The 19707-nt window shown below is 40.9% G+C and overlaps 3 long non-coding RNA genes across 3 annotated transcripts in view; 2 read left to right on the top strand and 1 right to left on the bottom strand.

The window, feature by feature from the left end:
* LOC111848432 (uncharacterized) overlaps positions 1–19707 on the bottom strand; it is a 64975-nt gene that overhangs the window by 18818 nt on the left and 26450 nt on the right. The window lies entirely within an intron of this gene.
* Positions 2469–5545, top strand: LOC140581350 (uncharacterized). The gene is made up of 2 exons (XR_011984439.1): positions 2469–2658; positions 4482–5545. It is a non-coding gene; the product is annotated as an uncharacterized lncRNA (long non-coding RNA).
* Positions 14336–14935, top strand: LOC140581340 (uncharacterized). The gene is made up of 3 exons (XR_011984418.1): positions 14336–14425; positions 14588–14749; positions 14866–14935. It is a non-coding gene; the product is annotated as an uncharacterized lncRNA (long non-coding RNA).

Genomic DNA, 19707 nt, shown 5'->3' with positions numbered 1-19707 from the left:
CCCGGACTGCCTACAATAAGACATGTTATCGGGTTAAGCAAAAACGAAGCATTCTGAAACAGCCAGGCGATGTTTGAAATCTTGATGTTTTGAATCCTTCTGTGTTATTAAAATTCGATTAGTAGTTATTGTTTACAACAAGGGATTTACCGCAAACGGCACGCAAATGATTGCTTTTTGGTCAGTGTCGGAGTTGTACTTTATTACTTTTTTAATTGGGTTATCATATGCTCTTTGTCAGCCGAAGGTGTTTTTAGTTGTATGTTAAAGGTTTGCTGCTATATGCTTTAAGAGCTAAGTCTGTGGAATTTATTAATTTAGACTAAACTAACTTCATAAAGGGATAAACTGGTTAAGCATTAATTGGGCATAGGCGAAGACGCCTTTCTCTTGTTTAAGCTCAGTAGACATTCGCCGACAGGGGGACGTGTTTTTACGGTTCTGATTGGCTGCCGTACGTGACCACATTCCCCCGCCATAGCAAGGCTTGTCTTTTTGATTTTGCTGGTCGCGTTGCAAGAGGTAAGAATATAGGCTATGTAATATTGTCTGACGACACATCTTTTTAATTGTAGTTTGTTGACGACTTGCTGTTTTCTGTTTTTAGATGGTTTAAGTTGTGCTAAGGTTTTTTTTAGTATCATTCTCAGTTCGGTCTTTGTTTTATAAAAGCAATTAATAATCGCTGGGAAGCATTTATTAAATACGCGTGTCTGTCGTACAAATCGATTGTAGGTTTGCGACCGAAACTAGACGCATAATGCAGTCCAGTTTTAACGTTTTAGTAGTTTTAGAGCGCCTGTTATTACTTAGGTATTATCTGCGGTTTAATTGACTATAGGCCTACTCGGTGAAGACTAAAAAGCGGGCAAACAGTGAAATATAGCCATGAATATAAATAGTTTTACGAACGGCTGCGGTCAGTTTCAGAAAGCAGCATTTCCTCTTTCGCTGGATTGCTTGTTGTTGGATTTTAGATAGGCGTACCTCAGTTTTAAATAAATAAACTTTATTTTCGTTTACTAACATTTAGCCCGGACTGCCTACAATAAGACATGTTATCGGGTTAAGCAAAAACGAAGCATTCTGAAACAGCCAGGCGATGTTTGAAATCCTTCTGTGTTATTAAAATTCGATTAGTAGTTATTGTTTACAACAAGGAATTTACCGCAAACGGCACGCAAATGATTGCTTTTTGGTCAGTGTCGGATTTGTACTTTATTACTTTTTTAATTGGGTTATCATATGCTCTTTGTCAGCCGAAGGTGTTTTTAGTTGTATGTTAAAGGTTTGCTGCTATATGCTTTAAGAGCTAAGTCTGTGGAATTTATTAATTTAGACTAAACTAACTTCATAAAGGGATAAGCTGGTTAAGCATTAATTCGGCATAGCGGCGAAGACGCCTTTCTGAGGCGGACATTTTGTTTAAGCTCAGTATAGACATTCGCCGACAGGGGGATGTGTTTTTAGGGTTCTGATTGGCTGCCGTACGTGACCGCTTCCCCCCGCCATAGCAAGGCTTGTCTTTTTGATTTTGCTGCTAGCGTTGCAAGAGGTAAGAATATATGTAATATTGTCTGACGACACATCTTTTTAATTGTTGTTTAAATTGTTGTTTGTTGACGATTTGCTGTTTTCTGTTTTTAGATGGTTTAAGATGTGCTAAGGTTTTTTTTTAGTATTCTCAGTTCGGTCTTGGTTTTATAAAAGCAATTAATAATCGCTGGGAAGCATTTATTAAATACGCGTGTCTGTCGTACAAATCGATTGTAGGTTTGCAACCGAAACTACTAACATTTAGCCCGGACTCCCTACAATAACACATGTTATCGAGTTAAGCAAAAACGAAGTATTCTGAAACAGCCTGGCGATGTTTGAAATCCTTCTGTGTTATTAAAATTCGATTAGTAGTTATTGTTTACAACAAGTGATTGTCAGCCGAAGGTGTTTTTAGTTGTATGTTAAAGGTTTGCTGCTATATGCTTTAAGAGTTAAGTCTGTGGAATATTAATTTAGATTAAACAACTAACTTTATAAAAGGATAAGCTGGTAAAGCATTAATTCGGCATAGCGGCGAAGACGCCTTTCTGTGGCGGACATTTTGTTTTCGCGGCAGACATTTTCTTTACGCTCAGTAGACATTCGCCGAAAGGGGGACTTGTTTTTACGGTTCTGATTGTCTGCCGTACGTGACCGCTTCCAGGTCTCCGCTATAGCAAGGCTTGTGTTTTAGATTTTGCTGCTCGCGTTGCAAGAGGTAAGAATATATGTAGTATTGTCTTTGTGCCATTGCACTACTAAGAATGGTACAGTGCAAAATCTGTCTGTACGTTTATGGGAAGTTTATCATGCAGCTGCATATACTAATGAAATGTATGTACAAATGCACCTGTCAATCATTAACTGATGCATGTTGTCTTTGTAGACTGAAGGGCTGTGATATCACAGGAATCAAAAGTAAATATTTTTAGGGTGATGTCTATCAGCAATCGTGTTTGAGGTTTTCTTAAGTTGAATAACATTGAAAGGTATATCAACTTTACATGGTGTTTTCAATGAAGGTGACTGTTGGCAAATGTTTATGAAATGAAACTTGTGTGTCACTTTTCTCTGCAGAGTTGTGCTGGACTGCCACCCTTGAGGAGAAAGTGATATACGGTATGCTTTGTGTACTTAGACAACATACACTGACATACACTGTGTGCAGAATTAGGCAAGTAATATTTCCGGAGATATTTCTTGCCAACAGTTGGGCAGAATTATACATTCTGAAGTTTTTCTTTTGCTCTAAGTAAATGTACTTAGAGAAAATGTTACATTATAGTTTCACAAAGGAAAATAAAAGAAAAGCACTTCTGTGGGCACAATTATCAAGCAATCAGAAACTAAGTGGATTTTTTTCACTTAACTATCAACAGAAATAATAATGAAATTGTCTGAAGTCTATATAAGGAACAACGAACGTCACCAAGTTTATTGTCCTGTATCGTCACCTTTATTCTGAATGACCATCATCAGCCTGTTTGCCATTGAACCACCGAAGTCTTTGTTTTGATCCTGTCTTATATTAGCCACGTCAGCTAGGACCGTGTCCCAGATGCTGATCTGAGAAGTGTCCTGCTTGCTTGGTAAATCTCATACTTCACTCGGGCTGTGTAGCTCTTAATGGGCGTTGAGTCAGGCGATGATGACAGCCTGGTCATAAGTCAGTGACCTTTTTTGTCTAATCTATGGAATACTTTGATGCATGGGAAGGGGCACTGTCTTGCATGCATATCAAGGAGACAGGCACTGTTGTGCATGAATATCATAGGAAGGGGCAGTGTTCTGCATGCATGTCATAACATTTTTGAAAGCTGCTGAAATTTCCTCTAGAAATTGGCAGTAGTTAATTTTATACCACCTGGAAGTCTGAAAGAGCCAACAAGTTCATCACTGATAACTGCAGCCCACACCATCACTTCTCCACTGCCCTGTGGGTGCTCGAAGAAGATGACCATCCATGGACCTATCCATCTGCTACAAGAGTCACTCTCACCTCATCTGATTTTTTTCACAAAACCTTTATAAAATCATTCTTGACATGTCTGTGTGCATTCTTGACTTTTTAGCTTGCATACCTTTATTGCGTAGAGCTTATATTACAGCAATTCTGATCCTAGTGATTTCATGTAACACACTACAAAGTGCTTCCAGAGCGTTCAGATTGCAGTTGTTAAAAGTGGTGGCATTTGATTCTAAAGTCTTCTTTTTAATTGAACACATAACTTTGGCAGTTATTTTGTTGCCTCGCTATATGCTGCTTCCATCCTCTTTGTGTGTTGCCCACAAAACAATCAATTGTACAATAATTATGTTTTGAATGTTTAGCAGGTTTGGTTATTTCGACTGGCACTTTAATATTTTGATTTTCTTCTGTCTGCAAGGTGCTTTTCTGGCCCATTTCAGTAATCATAAACATGCTTCATTCTGCATAGGAAAGTATGTTTTCCTGTTATCAAAACAAAGTACTCAGATCAAAAACCAAACATTTTGCCATTTTTAAACATTCTGTTTTAGGTTCATCTGGACTGAAAACATTGGTCGACAAGATACAAATAAAGTACATGCCTAATTCTGCACACAGTGTACATATCACAAACGTGGGTCAGTTAGTGTTGAGGTGAAACTTTTGTGTGTAATGCAGATGTGACAGGTAAGTGTTTTGTCTGATTAAAAAAAAAACATAAGTCATGAGGCATATTTATTTTAGGATAATGAGTGTAATGGTTAAAATTCAGTTTGTAGGTTGTGTAACTTCCAGACAGTTGCTGAGTCAGCTGCATCACTGACTTACTGTAAGTGGTGAGAAAGCTGTTAGTGGAACTGCTCCTGATTGATGTGCACTATGTATACACATTTGATGGCTTTGTGACAACATCAGTGCAAAGTACAGTTGCAAGCAGGTGTGCTTCTCCCCCCCCCCCCCCGTTCATCTGCAGATGCCTCGCACAAAGGCTTCCCGGCGTTCCGCAGCAGCGAAGAAGAGGCTGTTGGACCGGCAGCGAGCTCCTGATAGTTTTGATGTGGCTATGACTGATGACGGGGTTAACCCGTTTCCCCCCTCTCGGAATACCAAAACGGCGATGACTGTGACTAATCGGACGAGCCACAACCAACGGACTGACCCCGCTGCTGCTGCCGTCCATGTCGTGGCTATGACTGATGACGGGGTTAACCCGTTTCCCCCCTCTCGGAATACCAAAACGGCGATGACTGTGACTTTCCTGACGAGCCACGACCAACAACCTGAGCAGGCCGCACAGCAGCGGCCTGTGTCCGTCATGGCTATGACTGATGACGGGGTTAACCCGTTCCCCCCCTCTCGGAATACCAAAACGGCGATGACTGTGACTTTTCCGACGAGCCATGACCACCGGGTTCCCGCCCTGGGTGCCATTTGTAGGACCGTCGACGAGTTCTGTATGCCTTTTCTTGATAAAGATAAGGCAAGGACGGACGAGGTACTGCAGCCCCCTCATAAAAGAAAGGCTGCAAAGTGGACTGACCCCAAAAGTGAACCAGAATGTGAACCAGCATGCGAACTTGAAACAAAACTTGAAACAAAACTTGAAACAGAACTTGAAACAGAACTTGAAAGTGAACTTGAACTGAGAAATACCCTGGCAGTGCCAAACTATTACCCAACCGTGGATCAACAACAGCATGTGAACCCTGTAACTATCTGTGTATCTCCTCATTTTCCTCAGGCACGTGCAGTGAGAGGCTCATTCCATCAAGGACACCCACGATTTGGAGTCAACAGTAACAAGCAATGTGTTGCTAATAGTTTGATTGCTATAGTAACGTGTAAGGTAAAGAATGTTTTAACCTGGTCAGTCACAGACATTGATCAAGTGCTGCTGAAAGGAGATGACCTCTACACTACCATCAGAGATGCTAGGAGAATTGGAGATGCTTCTGGGTATCTGTTAGTTAGAGATCTACCAACAGAGTACACATTGAATGGTGATAAATATGAAATAAACTACCATGATGACATGTTTGTTGGCTTGTTTGGTGTCAGTGAATATGGAGATATGGGTGACATTTTCATGTCAGCTGATGCAGCGGTAAGAAGAGTATTCTCACAGTATGATGCGTGTCTTTTTACTCTTAAAGTAAATACATGTGCCATCATTAAGCAAGGGTCATGGTATGTGGTGATCGACTCCCATTCCCGACGAGGAGATGGAGCAAGCGACGCATCAGGCAGAAGTATATTGGTGTGCCACTCTACCATAGATTCTTTGCTAGACCATGTGGATACCCTAGGACTATCTTTAGATGCAACAGGGGAACAGTTTGAGATTACAGCTGTGAGTGTGACTAGTCGAAGCATCCTGCACCAGCATCCAGATGGCAACTGCCCAGCCACCAGCGTCAACCAGCTTACCAGCATGTCAGGCCATCCAGACGGTAAGTCCTCAGTCACCAGTGTCAACCAGCGTACCAACATATCAGACCATCCAGACGACAACTCCTCAGTGACCAGAGTCCAGCAGTTTGCCAGAATGTCAGACAGCCAATATGGTGTGGTAAGGCCAAATGTGACACATGGTACAGACCCTGAGGTTGATGTCCGTGTGAACAATGAAGGTGATGTAGTTTTTATCAGTGAGCTACGCAGTGAGCAGTTTCTGTTCAGTCCTTTGACAATCCAGCAGCAAAGAAGGCTTTCCTGTAAGCTTGGTGTGGTGTACATTGATCATGGCCATGTAAACATGGATGCAGAGTTTCCAATGGGTGATCCTTGCAGAATGGTGCCAATCACTGGTGATGGCAACTGCTTTTTCAGATCTCTGGCTTTTGCTATTACTGGAAATGAGAAAGAACACAGGAAAATTAGGTGTGCTATTGTTGCTCACATACTAAGAAATGAATCCAGGTATGTTGCTTGTCTTAGAGATGGTCACTCTTCTGTCACTGAGTATGTCACTGCATCACGGATGAAATATGTTGGTACTTGGGCATCTGAGGTAGAGATTCAAGCTGCCGCTGATCTGCTTGGTGTGGATATTTTCACATACTCTGACAACAAATGGTTGAAGTACTCCACATGTATTGGTTCTGATCAGAGAGGTATATACCTGAAACATTGTAATGAGTCACATTATGAGGTTGTAATTTGTGTGAAAGGGCATGACACTGAGGGTTGTGCAACACAATGCTCTGAAATCGATAACACACCATCTGAAATGGCATCAAGTCGACGAAAACTTGAACGAGAAAAAAGACGGTATGAAGTAAGTATGGTGTACAAGGAGGAACAACTTGAGAGAAGCATAAAGCGCTACCGTGAGGATGAAGTGTACAGAGAACATGTTAAACAGTCAAGTATAAGTAAGTATGCAACAGATATGGGGCACCGCAAATATGTACAGCAGTCAAGTGTGAGCAAATATGCAACAGATGATAGACACCAGCAACGTGTAAAGCAGTTGAGTGTGAGCAAGTATGCGACAGACGTTGAACACCAGCAACGTGTGAAGCAGTCGAGTGTTAGGAAATATGCCACAAATGTTGAACACCAGCAATGTGTGAAGCAGTCAAGTGTTAGGAAATATGCCACAAATGTTGAACACCAGCAACGTGTGAAGCAGTCAAGTGTAAGTAAATATGCCACAGACATTGAACACCAGCAACGTGCGAAGCAGTCAAGTGTAAGTAAATATGCCACAGACATTGAACACCAGCAACGTGCGAAGCAGTCAAGTGTAAGTAAATATGCCACAGACATTGAACACCAGCAACGTGCGAAGCAGTTAAGTGTTGATAAATACAAAACAAACAGCGATTTTGCTACTGCAGTAAAAAAGAGAAATGTTGAGAAACGAACTAAGCAGAAGGATAAAAGAACAGATATTGCGTATGTGATCGAACAATTTGGAGAGAAAATAAATACAGGCCCTGTATACATTTGCTCAGTTTGTCATCGAATGTTGTTTAAATACCAAGTTGTGATATGCAGAAAAGATGAATACCTAAAAAAATCACAAGGAGTTGCATTACTGGCAATGCAGTGCATAACTGACACATACTTACACAAATGTATAGATACTTGTTCTGATGATTGTAGCAGTCTGTTGGGCCCTACAGGTTCATTATGGATTTGTCACACATGTCATAGAAAGATTCTTGATGGGAAAATGCCAGCAGAGAGCGTTGGAAACTGTCTAGCTCTAGACCCAGTTCCTCCTGAGTTGCAGTGTCTAAATACTCTGGAACAACATCTGATTGGTATTCATATTCCTTTTATGAGAATTGTGTCTTTGCCAAAAGGTGGACAAAATGGTGTTCATGGTCCTGTGACTTGTGTCCCGTCAAGCATTTCGAATGTAGCTGAATCTTTACCAAGAGTGAATAATGATGACCTTATGATCCGTGTGAAGTTGAAGCGGAAGTTAACTTACAAAGGGCATTACAAATATGAATTTGTGCATCCAGAAAAAATAAAGAAGGCTTTGGTGTATCTTACAGAGAATAACAAATTTTATAGCAATGTGCAGTTCAATGATGACTGGATTAATCCCCTGCAGAAAACTGAAGTGCCTGGTGATGTAAGTGACATACATGCAGATGAAGAGCGTAATGAAAATAACATGGAGGATGAGGAGATGGATGAAACTCTGCATGATAGACAACAACATGGCATGCACATGGATACGTGTCTTCAACCTGTCGACATAGCACAAGAGGTGTTGGATCAACACTTTGATGGAATCATGTCTATGGCACCTGCAGAAGGAAACAACCCAGTGAGGCTTCTAACTGATGAGTCAAATGAAGCTAAATGTTTTCCAGTCCTTTTCCCAAAAGGAACAGGCACTTTTCATGACAGAAGGAAGGGAAAACTGACACTGTGTAGGTATTTAAATACAAGAATTCTTAATGCAGATGGACGTTTTGGGAAAAACTTGGACTATATATTTTATGGGCAGTATTTGTCTGAGCTTCAGCAGGTTGTGTCAAATGTGTCAATTGCTGTGAGAAAGGGCTATGATGCACGGGATAAGTGTCCTGTCACATCAGAAACTTTGACAAATAAGGAGTCTCTACAAAAGATGTTCAATTTTGATGAAGGTTATAAATTTCTAAGACCAATCAGAGGCACCCCTGTTTTTTGGCAAAGTGTTCAGAAAGATCTGTTTGCAATGGTAAGACAGCTTGGTATTCCCACATGGTTTTGCTCATTTTCTTCTGCTGATTTACGCTGGAGAGAACTTATGACAGCAATCTTCAAACAAGATGGCATAGATGCATCAAGTGCTGAGCTTGACTGGTCAGAAAGGTGTGCACTGTTGAAAAACAATCCTGTGACAGCTGCCAGAATGTTTGATTATCGATTCCACTGCTTCCTAAAAGATGTCATCATGTCAGAAGCACAACCCATTGGCAAAATAGTTGATTATTTCTACAGAGTAGAATTTCAGCAACGAGGATCACCTCACACTCACTGTTTGTTTTGGGTGGAAGATGCGCCTAAGGTTGGCAAAGATGATGAAGATGAGGTATCAGCTTTCATTGATCAATATGTGACATGTGAAATGCCAGAGGGTGACGATGAAATGCATGAAATTGTATGTAGTGTACAGCAACATAGTAAGAGGCACTCAAAAACATGCAAGAAAAAAGGGAAAACTTGTAGATTCAATTTCCCACGTCCTCCAAGCAACAGAACATTTGTGTCATCATGCAAAGTTGGAGATGGTGAGACAGACGGACAGCCCCTGAAAAAAGAAGTAGCAGACGCTATCATGAAAAAAGTGAAGGATGCTGTACTAAACCCTGAGGCCAACTATGACTCTGTTGATTCCTTATTTAGTACAATTGGTATCAGTCAGGACATATTTCAGGCTGCGTACTCAAGAATCACAAAGAAAACTACCATTGTTCTTAAGAGGAGACCATGTGAAGTGTGGGTCAACCAATATAACAGAGACCTTTTACGCTGTTGGAATGCAAACATGGACATTCAGTTTGTGGTTGATGCATATTCATGTATTGTGTACATCATTTCCTACATTTCCAAAGCTGAGAGAGAGATGGGACTGCTACTGGCAAATGCTCAGAAAGAGGCCTCCCAGCAAGGTAACCTTGATGCAAAAGAAGCTCTTCGCCAACTTGGCAGTGTTTTCCTGCACAATCGTGAAGTTTCGGCCCAGGAAAGTGTTTATCGTCTGACTAACATGAGGTTGAAAGAGGGATCACGAAAGGTGCAGTTTATCCCAACCGGAGAAAATGTGGTAAAAATGAGCCTTCCATTGAACATCATACGGAAGAAAGCTGAGTGTGAGAATGAGGATGAACAAGGTATTTGGATGAACAGTATCACTGATAGATATAAAGCCAGACCAGAAACAAAAGAGTTTGCAGTAATGTGCCTGGCGAGATTTGCATCTGAGTACAGAATACTATGTAAGTCTCAGAGCTCATGCCCTGGAAGTGTGCAGTTGGACAGAAAATTAGGATTTGTGAAGAAAAGGACACGCACAGAGGCAGCCGTTGTTCGGTATGCTCGCTTTTCACCCACAAAGGACCCAGAAAAATATTACCACAGCATTTTGCAACTTTTTCTGCCACATTATTTCGATGCACAATTAAAACCTTCTACTTTTGGCAGTTACCAGGAATTCTATGAGACTGGTTGTGTCAAGTTCTTTGATGATGAATTGCATTCAGTAAAACTGGTTGTGCAGTCAAACATGTCAAGTTTTGAAAAGGAATCACATGCAATTGACAAAGCTGAAGAAGACTTACAGCAGCATGGTGTAATGGAAGATGCCTGGGCAGAGATTTGTCCAGAAACTGAACGTGAACGGCTAGAGTGTCTTGCTAGCAAATCCAACACTACACCAGAAATGAGAGAACAACGTGATGAGATACCAGATTTGTTACCAAGGCCGAGGCGCTATATGTTGCATGACAATCCTTGTGGTATGTCCAGGCAGGAAGCACTGGCTTTGCTTCGCTCACTGAATAACAAGCAGTCTGAGACTTTTTACAAAATACGAAACTGGTGTTTACAGAAGGCACGTGGTGAAAACCCAGAACCATTTCATGTATTCATATCTGGACCTGGAGGTGTGGGCAAGTCAGTCTTGATCAAAGCAATACATTATGAGGCAGCTCGTATCTTGCGTCAGTTGTCACAAAATCCAGATGAGACACACGTGTTACTGACTGCTCCAACTGGGGTTAGTGCTTACAACATCAAAGCTGCAACAATACACGCCTGTTTCCATATTGCAACGGACGCAAAGCTGCCATATGAACCACTTGGAGATGAAAAAATAAATTCATTGAGAGCTGAACTGGGAAACCTGCAAATATTGATCATAGATGAAATTTCAATGGTTGATCACAAGCTGCTTGCATGTATTCATGGCAGATTAAGACAAATCAAACAAATTGGAGATTATTCTGCTTTTGGAAATGTCTCAATCATTGCTGTTGGAGATTTCTACCAGCTTTGTCCTGTGAAAGGGAAAGCTTTGTATACTGAGGGTAAAGCTGTTGATCTATGGCAGAATCATTTCGCTATGGTGGAGCTGACTGAAATTATGAGACAGAAAGACATGCAGTTTGCACAGTTGCTGAATCGGCTAAGGAAACGCAAAAGGGGTGATGCAATGCTGGAGGAAGACATTGCTATGCTGAAACTACGTGTGACAGGTGAAGGACAAGACAGTACTGGTCTTCATATTTATGCAACCAATGATGAAGTTGATCAACATAACTACCATATGCTGCGGAAGATCTGCTCAGACCATGTCATCATTCATGCTCAGGATTTTCAAAGGGTTGCTGCAACTGGCAGACTGGAAAAGAAACATGGACATCATGCTAATGTTCAGAAGACATGTCTCCCCGAATCACTACATGTAGGTGTCAATGCACGAGTAATACTTCTGAAAAATATTGACGTTTCAGACGGCTTGGTAAATGGTGCATTTGGTACAGTTAGTGACATCTGCTTTGATACTGATGAGGATTTTCCATCAGAGATATACATCACATTTGACAACGAAGCAGCTGGAAAGTCACTCAGGGGAAAGAAGCCATGCCTAAAAGCAGGGTTGGACAAAGCTACACAAATCAAAGCAGAGGAGGAGAGAGTGACAAACAGTGGTGGAACACGACGGCAGTTTCCATTGAAATTGGCTTGGGCTTGTACAGTACACAAGGTACAAGGTCTGACAGTAGATAAGGCTGTTGTATCACTAAAGAAGATATTTGCAGCTGGACAGGCATATGTAGCATTAAGCCGTGTCACTTCTCTGGAAGGCCTTATAATAGAAGACTTTAAGGAGACTGCTATATATGCAAAACAAGACATTGAGACTGCAATGCAAAGCATGCCTGCATTTATTGAGCCCGTCATGGAAGTGCCATCATTATGTAAGATTTTACTGCACAATGTTGAAGGACTTACATGTCACCTGGATGACCTAAAGCAAGACAGAAGGTATATGGAAGCTGATATCATCTGCTTGACAGAGACATGGTTAAATTCAAAGGAAGACACAGAAGGTGTACAGCTGCCTGGATTTTCATACCATGGGAAGCCCAGACATCAGGCATATGATGGTAGTGATGCTATCTCTGCTGAACTGAAGAAGCAACAACATGGTGGTGTGGGTTTGTATTATAAAGAACATACCAACTGTACTGTGACTGATGTGCAGTGTGTCAACATTGAGTGTGTGCAGTTCAGTGTGGGCCTACTAAGAACAACAGTCTTGGTACTATACAGACCACCCTTGTATAATCTAACAATCTTTCAGAAGAACCTGATGCAGTTGATCACTCAGTTGGACAGTGTGGAAGGTGGGAAAATCATCATGGGCGACTTCAATGAAAATCTTCTGGCAGTAAGTACAATTGCTAATTTCATGGAAGAACATGGGTATGCTCAACTTGTGAAAGAAGCAACCACTGGGAAAGGCACTTTGATTGATCATGTGTATGTGAAAGACATTGTGACTAACAGCATCTCTGTTTCAGTAATGCCGACGTATTTCAGCCATCATGAATGTGTAGTGCTACATTATCTGTAAGAAACTGTATAAAAAAACAAAAAAAAAATTTGTCATGCAGTAAATCATTTGGCAGTAAGTACAATTGCTAATTTTATGGAAGAACATGGGTATGCTCAACTTGTGAAAGAAGCAACCACTGGGAAAGGCACTTTGATTGATCATGTGTATGTGAAAGACATTGTGACTAACAGCATCTCTGTTTCAGTAATGCCGACGTATTTCAGCCATCATGAATGTATAGTGCTACATCATGTATAAGAAACTGTATAAAAAAATATGAAAAAATTTGTCATGCAGTAAATCATTTGACAGTAAGTACAATTGCTAATTTTATGGAAGAACATGGGTATGCTCAACTTGTCAAAGAAGCAACCACTGGGAAAGGCACTTTGATTGATCATGTGTATGCGAAAAATATTTTGACTAATAGAATTTTTATTTCAGCAATGTAGATGTATTTCAGCCATCATGAATGTGTAGTGCCACATTATCTGTAAGAAACTGTATAAAAGACATTATGAGTAAGAAACATAAATTTTTTGCTGCAGTGATAGTTTTCTGGGGTGCGTCAGCCTCGGGAGGCTGGCACTGCGACTGGGGCTATGGCTGTACTAGGGGGGATTGGCAGGGAGGCTTGGCCTGGTGCCAAGCTTTGGGGGTTAGGCCTGGGGCTGGCCGTCAGCTGCTACCACTGGGGTTGCCGGTAGGCTGTGGGGGGCTAGGACTAGGGCTGGCCTTCAGAAGGCTGCAACTAGGCCTCAGAGGTTGGCAGTGGAGCTGGTGTTCCAGGGCTTGGCATTTAGCCTGAGGCTGATGTTGGGCTTTGGGGGTTGGGGTCGACCTTGAGGGGGCTGCTGCTGGGCCTGGGGCTGGCACCATGCTTTTGGGGGCTGCGGCTGGGCTTCAGGAAGCTGGCACTGGGGCTGAGGCAGGGGGTACTAAAGCTGGACATGGCGGCCTGTTGCTGGGGATAAGTCTGAGGTGGGCTGCTTGGGTTACCACTAGGCATAGGACTAAGGTTACGGGAGGGTCACTAGGGCTAGGCATAAGGGGGCTAGGATGGGGCACATGGCACTGGGGGTTGGTGTGGGGGCTAGGGGAAGTTTAGGACAGAGCAAGCAATGTGGTCTTTGAAAAGGGAGGTAATGTGCTCTGTCAAGTACCTCACAACAGCAGTATGCCAAACTTGTTAATGTCATGAATTTTCCACAAAAAAATAAACAATTTTAGATGTCCTGTGATATAATTCAGTATTTATTAAATGCATTGTTGCCTATATAGAAATTTTGTGTTGTGGGCCAGTACAGTGCACTGAACCTCTTTACAAAGCACCACACACTTGGAAAATGTAAATGTATAGTTGCTTATGTAACGTAGAATATATAATTACAATGAATTAAATGTAAGGAGATGAAGAAGTACCATCAGATGTAGACACTACCAAACTAATGTCTTGTACCACAAAACGTGCTGAAAAGACACAGAATTTCACAAAGCAAGGCTTTGATTGAAAAGAATGGTGAGAGGGTGAAGAGGCACAGACATCTATGGGCAAAGGTAAGACCATATACTGACATGTCTCTGTATAGTGTCGTAGAGTGTACTTTCACACTGTAAAAGGAAATGGACATATGTACACTGACTGTATTATGGCATTATGTATATGATGTAATTTTTGGAGTAATGTGTATGTTTTGTGTGTTTCTTGAAACAGCTAAAATGAAGTAACACTAAACAGTCATACATGTCGATGACCTAAAATCTAAGTGGGAAAGCTGGGCAGTGTGTGTGAGACATTCATCTAGACACAGTGGATGTGCCATGACTGGGTGGGCAAAGCAAAGGTACGTGAGTGACAGTTTCTCACTTAACATGAGCATGCTAGTTAAGACATACCAGTTTGCAGTGTATGAGCTTATAAATTGGGTAACTAAGTATTGTCAGAAATCCCTACTACATTGTTATATTCCATGTTTTAACCTGCCTTCTCCTATGTATAACCTCAGGTTACTAAGGCACAACTGTCATGTGCTTCCCTGATGATCAAGCCAACACACATCTGTCTGTTGAAGCTCTGCTATACTGCATCCTCCGTCATACAGCTGTACATTGGGAGTGTGACACATCACACTGAATGCTGCATAGCCAGAGGAGCAGGCGCTGACCTTGTGAGTTTGCCTTTTTCAGACATTTCTTCCTCTTTGGTGTAGTTCTAGTTTTACTCTGTCAGTGTTTGTCTAACTTACATGCCAGTTCATGCTTTTAATCTTTTAATCTTTTCCAGCGCCTGCTGTTGATGACACTGACCCCATGCCCACCACATCAACTTTCGTTAACACATCACACTGCCTGGTACGTTGGAACAATGAGATGGGCTGGCCTGGTGAGTTTGCCTCTTTGATGGATTATTTTGTCTGTGAAGTAGTTTCACTTTACAACTGCAAGTGTCTGATTGGCTGACATGCAGCTTTCTGGTTTTACTCTCTTTTCCAGTGCCTTATCTTCATATCAGTGACACCGTACTCACCACATCAAGTTTCCCTGCGCCCATGTTGTCGACAACCAAAGCGTTCTCTAAAGGACTCAGAGACTGGACACAGACAGTATGAACTACACACAGATGCCTGAAGTGAAATGCACCAGAAATCATCTCCACACACTATAGTCTGACAGCAAAGGTACTTTGAGTGAAATGTGCTGCTGCTTGTGGATGTTTATTGCTATAATGTCTCACAATTTTTCTTGTAGTATTTATTGAGTTATTTTCACTTTTACTCTGCAATAACAAAACATTAATGATGTGTTGTGACAGTTCTGTAGTACATAATATGTCATGTAATTTACAGTCATGATGCCATGGTTAAATTGATGTCAAAATAACGATCCAGCTTTGTTTGTGATGCCTGTGTTGACTTACACCAAATTGTATATTCAAAAGAATATTGCCATGTAGGGAGTTGTGTAGTATATATATACAGTATGAGTGCTACTATCACACTTTGTGGTCTTTGTACACTGTGTATGTAAGAATGGCATACACATCATATGCGAAATATTATGTCAATTGTGCTGGCTCAACTATTGTGGCCTCAATGTACTTTTTCAGCCTCCTCAAACAATGACACAAACCTAAATGTTTGGTTAAGACAAATGTAGTCAATTGCAATTTTACAATGTGTATAATGTGTTTTATATTATGTCTCTAATGAATAATAATAAATATTATAATCATTAATACAGTCATCATTCTTAAGCATGTTAAATACACATGTAAATGTCAGAATAAATTTTAATTAGCGTATAGGTGAAACAGGCAGTGAAGAAAATACGCATACAAAAAGTGCAGTTGAACCCGGTTATGTTGCCGGCCTAGGTGGTTGCCAAAAAGCGTCGAGATAACCGATGATCGAGATAACAGAAAACCAATATGGGGGCAATATACCATGTTGACATATGCTTGAAATTTATTTATGTGCGTTAATAAATGAGAATGTACATGCACTGGTTTTTGGTGTTTTTTTACACAACAGCGTTGCCGCGATTTGTTTGCTGACGCGATCGGCATGTTATATAAATGTACATACATGTTGGCTAACAACAAAAGGCATATGTGCACCAACCAAAAGCAGACATTTACCAGTATATAATATAAACCACCGTCGATTCTCGATAGAAGCCTTTAATTATATCATCCAACATTGCAAACACAAAGATCGCTCACAAAATCACATAAAAACCTGTGGGGTGTAGTTCGTTGTCACAAAAAGCAAACCAGTGTCAAAATCAAATTCACAAGTAATTTCGCTCTGACAGCTCTGAAAAGTATCGTACACGCAATTAATATGGTTTCTTTACAAAGTCTAAAATGCTTTGTTGCTTTTTGCCTTTGACAGTCTACTTGAAAATAAATGCTTCGATATTACTTATGCTGTCTAAAACAGTTTCATCCCCTGCAAAAGAACCATACCGTCGATTTTTTGTAGCATTTTTATCACCTCACTGGCAGAGGGAATTTGTTCCAAATCTTCGTCCGCATCTTCTTCATCTTCGTTGTCATTGCCGCATGCGGATATGCTTGGCTTTGGTTTTGATGGGGATTTACCTAGATCGCGTTTAACCGCTGCGTTGTTCAGCAAATTACCATGCGAATGGGATTTGAGTACGCGCTGTTTAGCACGTGAGATACATTTTAAAAAGCCGGCGATTAGTCACAGGGATCGAGATAACCGATGTTAAGTGGCGATTTTGGCCCTCTTTCGGGCTCGAGATATTAGGGTTCAGCGACATAAAAGAATCGACATAACCGATGAGAAATGCTAATGCAAAGAGGGAATTTTGGTGATTGCACTTCAAAAACATCGACTTAATAGGGTTGGCGAGTTAGCCGAGGTCGAGATAAGTGGGTTCGACAGTATTACAATGCCCTGAGCAACATTTAAGAAAAAACACACTACACTATAATGACATTCTATAGTGACTGGCCATAATGTATAATATGAACCTGCTGTATGCATGCATTAATGAAATACAGGACGAACTACTGGCCAATCTATAAAAAAAATCCAAAAAAGTACAATATAAGTAGAGCACCATCTCCACCTACTGGCCAATTGAATACAAAAAAGCGAAAAATCTGCAATATACACTGCCTGGTTTATAAATAAAATCTGATAATTTTCTGAGTCAAATAGCAGAAAAATGAAAGGAGCTTAAAATATGGACTGAGGTGAAGGGAAAGTCAACAAGTCTTTGAAGGTATTATGAAGGATATTTCAGATGAATTAGCCAAGGTAGGTCTTAGACATATTAGGACAGCGGCTGTAGCACCCCCGTTTGACAGATTGCCACCAAACTTGGAAGGTCTGTCTGTAGTCCAGTGATACAGAAGCGAGTCAAATTTTGTAAGGATTGGATGAAGCATGCCAGAGATATAGCTGTTTGATTGAAATGGGCAGGGAAATGGTGTGGCCAGCAGGTGGAGTCAGCGCTCCATTTTAGAAATTGTATTCAATACTTTCAGGCCTTCTTATGTGTAAATTAAGTCTGATAATGTTCTATGAGGCAAATGGGTGAAAAATGAAAGTGAATAAAAAATATGGACTCAGGTGAAGGGAAAGGTAACAATTCTTTCAAGGTTTTATGAGAAATAAGGACATTTCAGCTGAATTTGCTAAGGTGGGTCTTAGACATATATGGACAGTGGCTGTAGCGCCCCCGTTTGACCGATTGGCACCAAAATTGGAGGGTCTGTCTGAGGTCCCTTACTACATTAGGCCGTCAAATTTGATGAGGATTGGCTGAAGCACGGCTGAGATTTAGATGGTTGATTGGGTCAGATGGTTTGAGTAGAAGGAAGAAATCATGATGTAGATTGTTGAGTGTCGGTCTAACAGGTCAGGAAATGTAGGACAGAATGTAGAACCCTGTGGTGTAGTGCCTGAACCTGACTGAATGCATTGTTTTGGTCAGATGGTCTGAGTAGTAGGTAGAAATCAGGATATAGATTAGTTAGTATCGGTCTAACAGGTCAGCAAATGTAGGACAGAATGTAGAACCCTGTGGTGGAGTGCCTTAGCCTGACTTAATGCATGGTTTTGGTCAGATGGCCTGACTAGTTGGTAGATTTAGGCACCTTCAAACCTGGTCTGGTAAATCTAGATATTACAGGGTTGCTTTTTTATACTGCCTGTGTAAACATAGGCTGTGTTGCATATTCTTAACCAAGTGCTGAGTTGCGTAGTGTGACATGTAACAGCAGTAATATCATGCTGTATGCTATTCTAGGTTGTATATTTAGACAGGAGAAAGGCTAAAAGTATTGAAGGCATTATTGAAATGGAGCGCTGACTCCACCTGCTGGCCAATTTATTATAAAATTGTAATTGCTGTAGTGTACACAGCCTGAAGAAAGATTGAAGTTTGAAAGATTTGTAAAAGTCAAATGGCAGGAAAATATAAGCAGATTAAAAATATGGACTTAGATGAAGGGAAAGGTGATTAATATTTTAATTTTTAAATAAACAATAAGCAGATTTCAGCTGCATTAACCAAGGTTGGTCTTAGACATATTATGACAGTGGCTGTAGTGCCCCCGTTTGACCGATTGCCACCAAACTTGGAAGGTCTTTCTGAAGTCTAGTAACACAGATGTGCGCCAAATTTTGTGAGGATTGGATGAAGCATGCCAGAGATATAGCTATTTGAATGAAATGGGCATGGAAACAGAGTGGCCAGCAGGTGGAGTCAGCGCTCCATTTTAGAAATTGTATTCAATACTTTCAGGCCTTCTTATGTGTAAATTAAGTCTGATAATGTTCTATGAGGCAAATCGGTGAAAAATGAAAGTGATTAAAAAATATGGACTCAGGTGAAGGGAAAGGTAACAATTCTTTCAAGGTTTTATGAGAAATAAGGACATTTCAGCTGAATTTGCTAAGGTGGGTCTTAGAAATATATGGACAGTGGCTGTAGCGCCCCCGTTTGACCGATTGGCACCAAAATTGGAGGGTCTGTCTGAGGTCCCTTACTACATTAGGCCGTCAAATTTGATGAGGATTGGCTGAAGCACAGCTGAGCTTTAGATGGTTGATTGAAATGAGCATGGATATGGTGCAGGTTTGTTGTAGCTGGTGGCCATAGCGTACAGGTTAAGATATTTTTATGAATTATCCATAATGGCAATGTCCTGATTGATGTACTACCAGAATGACCTACTTGGGCTGAACATTGTAGAAGTTACAGTAATATGTTATTTATTAAGTTTTTAAACATCACAAGGGAATGAAAATGACTATCATTGGGCATTGCATATGTCTTGATTTGGCATGACTCACAGAACTGGCAGTACAAAATATTTTAACCAGTAACATGTCACTAGAACAGAAATGAGATAAATGTAAGTTGAACTGATTTTCAAGGTTTATACAGACATGTTATGTTGTTGTAGCGCCCCCGTTTGACCGATCGGCACCAAATTTGGAGGGCCCTTCCGGACTACTATTCTACAGGATATATTAAAGTTTGGTGATGATTGGCTGAGGCAGGCCTGAGATATAGCTGTCTGATTGAATTGGGCATGGCACCTGTATGGTTTGTGTGTGGCTGGTGACTATACCTCATGGAAAGT

The sequence above is a fragment of the Paramormyrops kingsleyae genome, chromosome 20 (assembly GCF_048594095.1).
Source record: "Paramormyrops kingsleyae isolate MSU_618 chromosome 20, PKINGS_0.4, whole genome shotgun sequence".
Classification (NCBI taxonomy): domain Eukaryota; kingdom Metazoa; phylum Chordata; class Actinopteri; order Osteoglossiformes; family Mormyridae; genus Paramormyrops; species Paramormyrops kingsleyae.
Note: the sequence above shows the minus strand (reverse complement) of the source record. Positions and strands in the feature narration are given on the sequence as shown.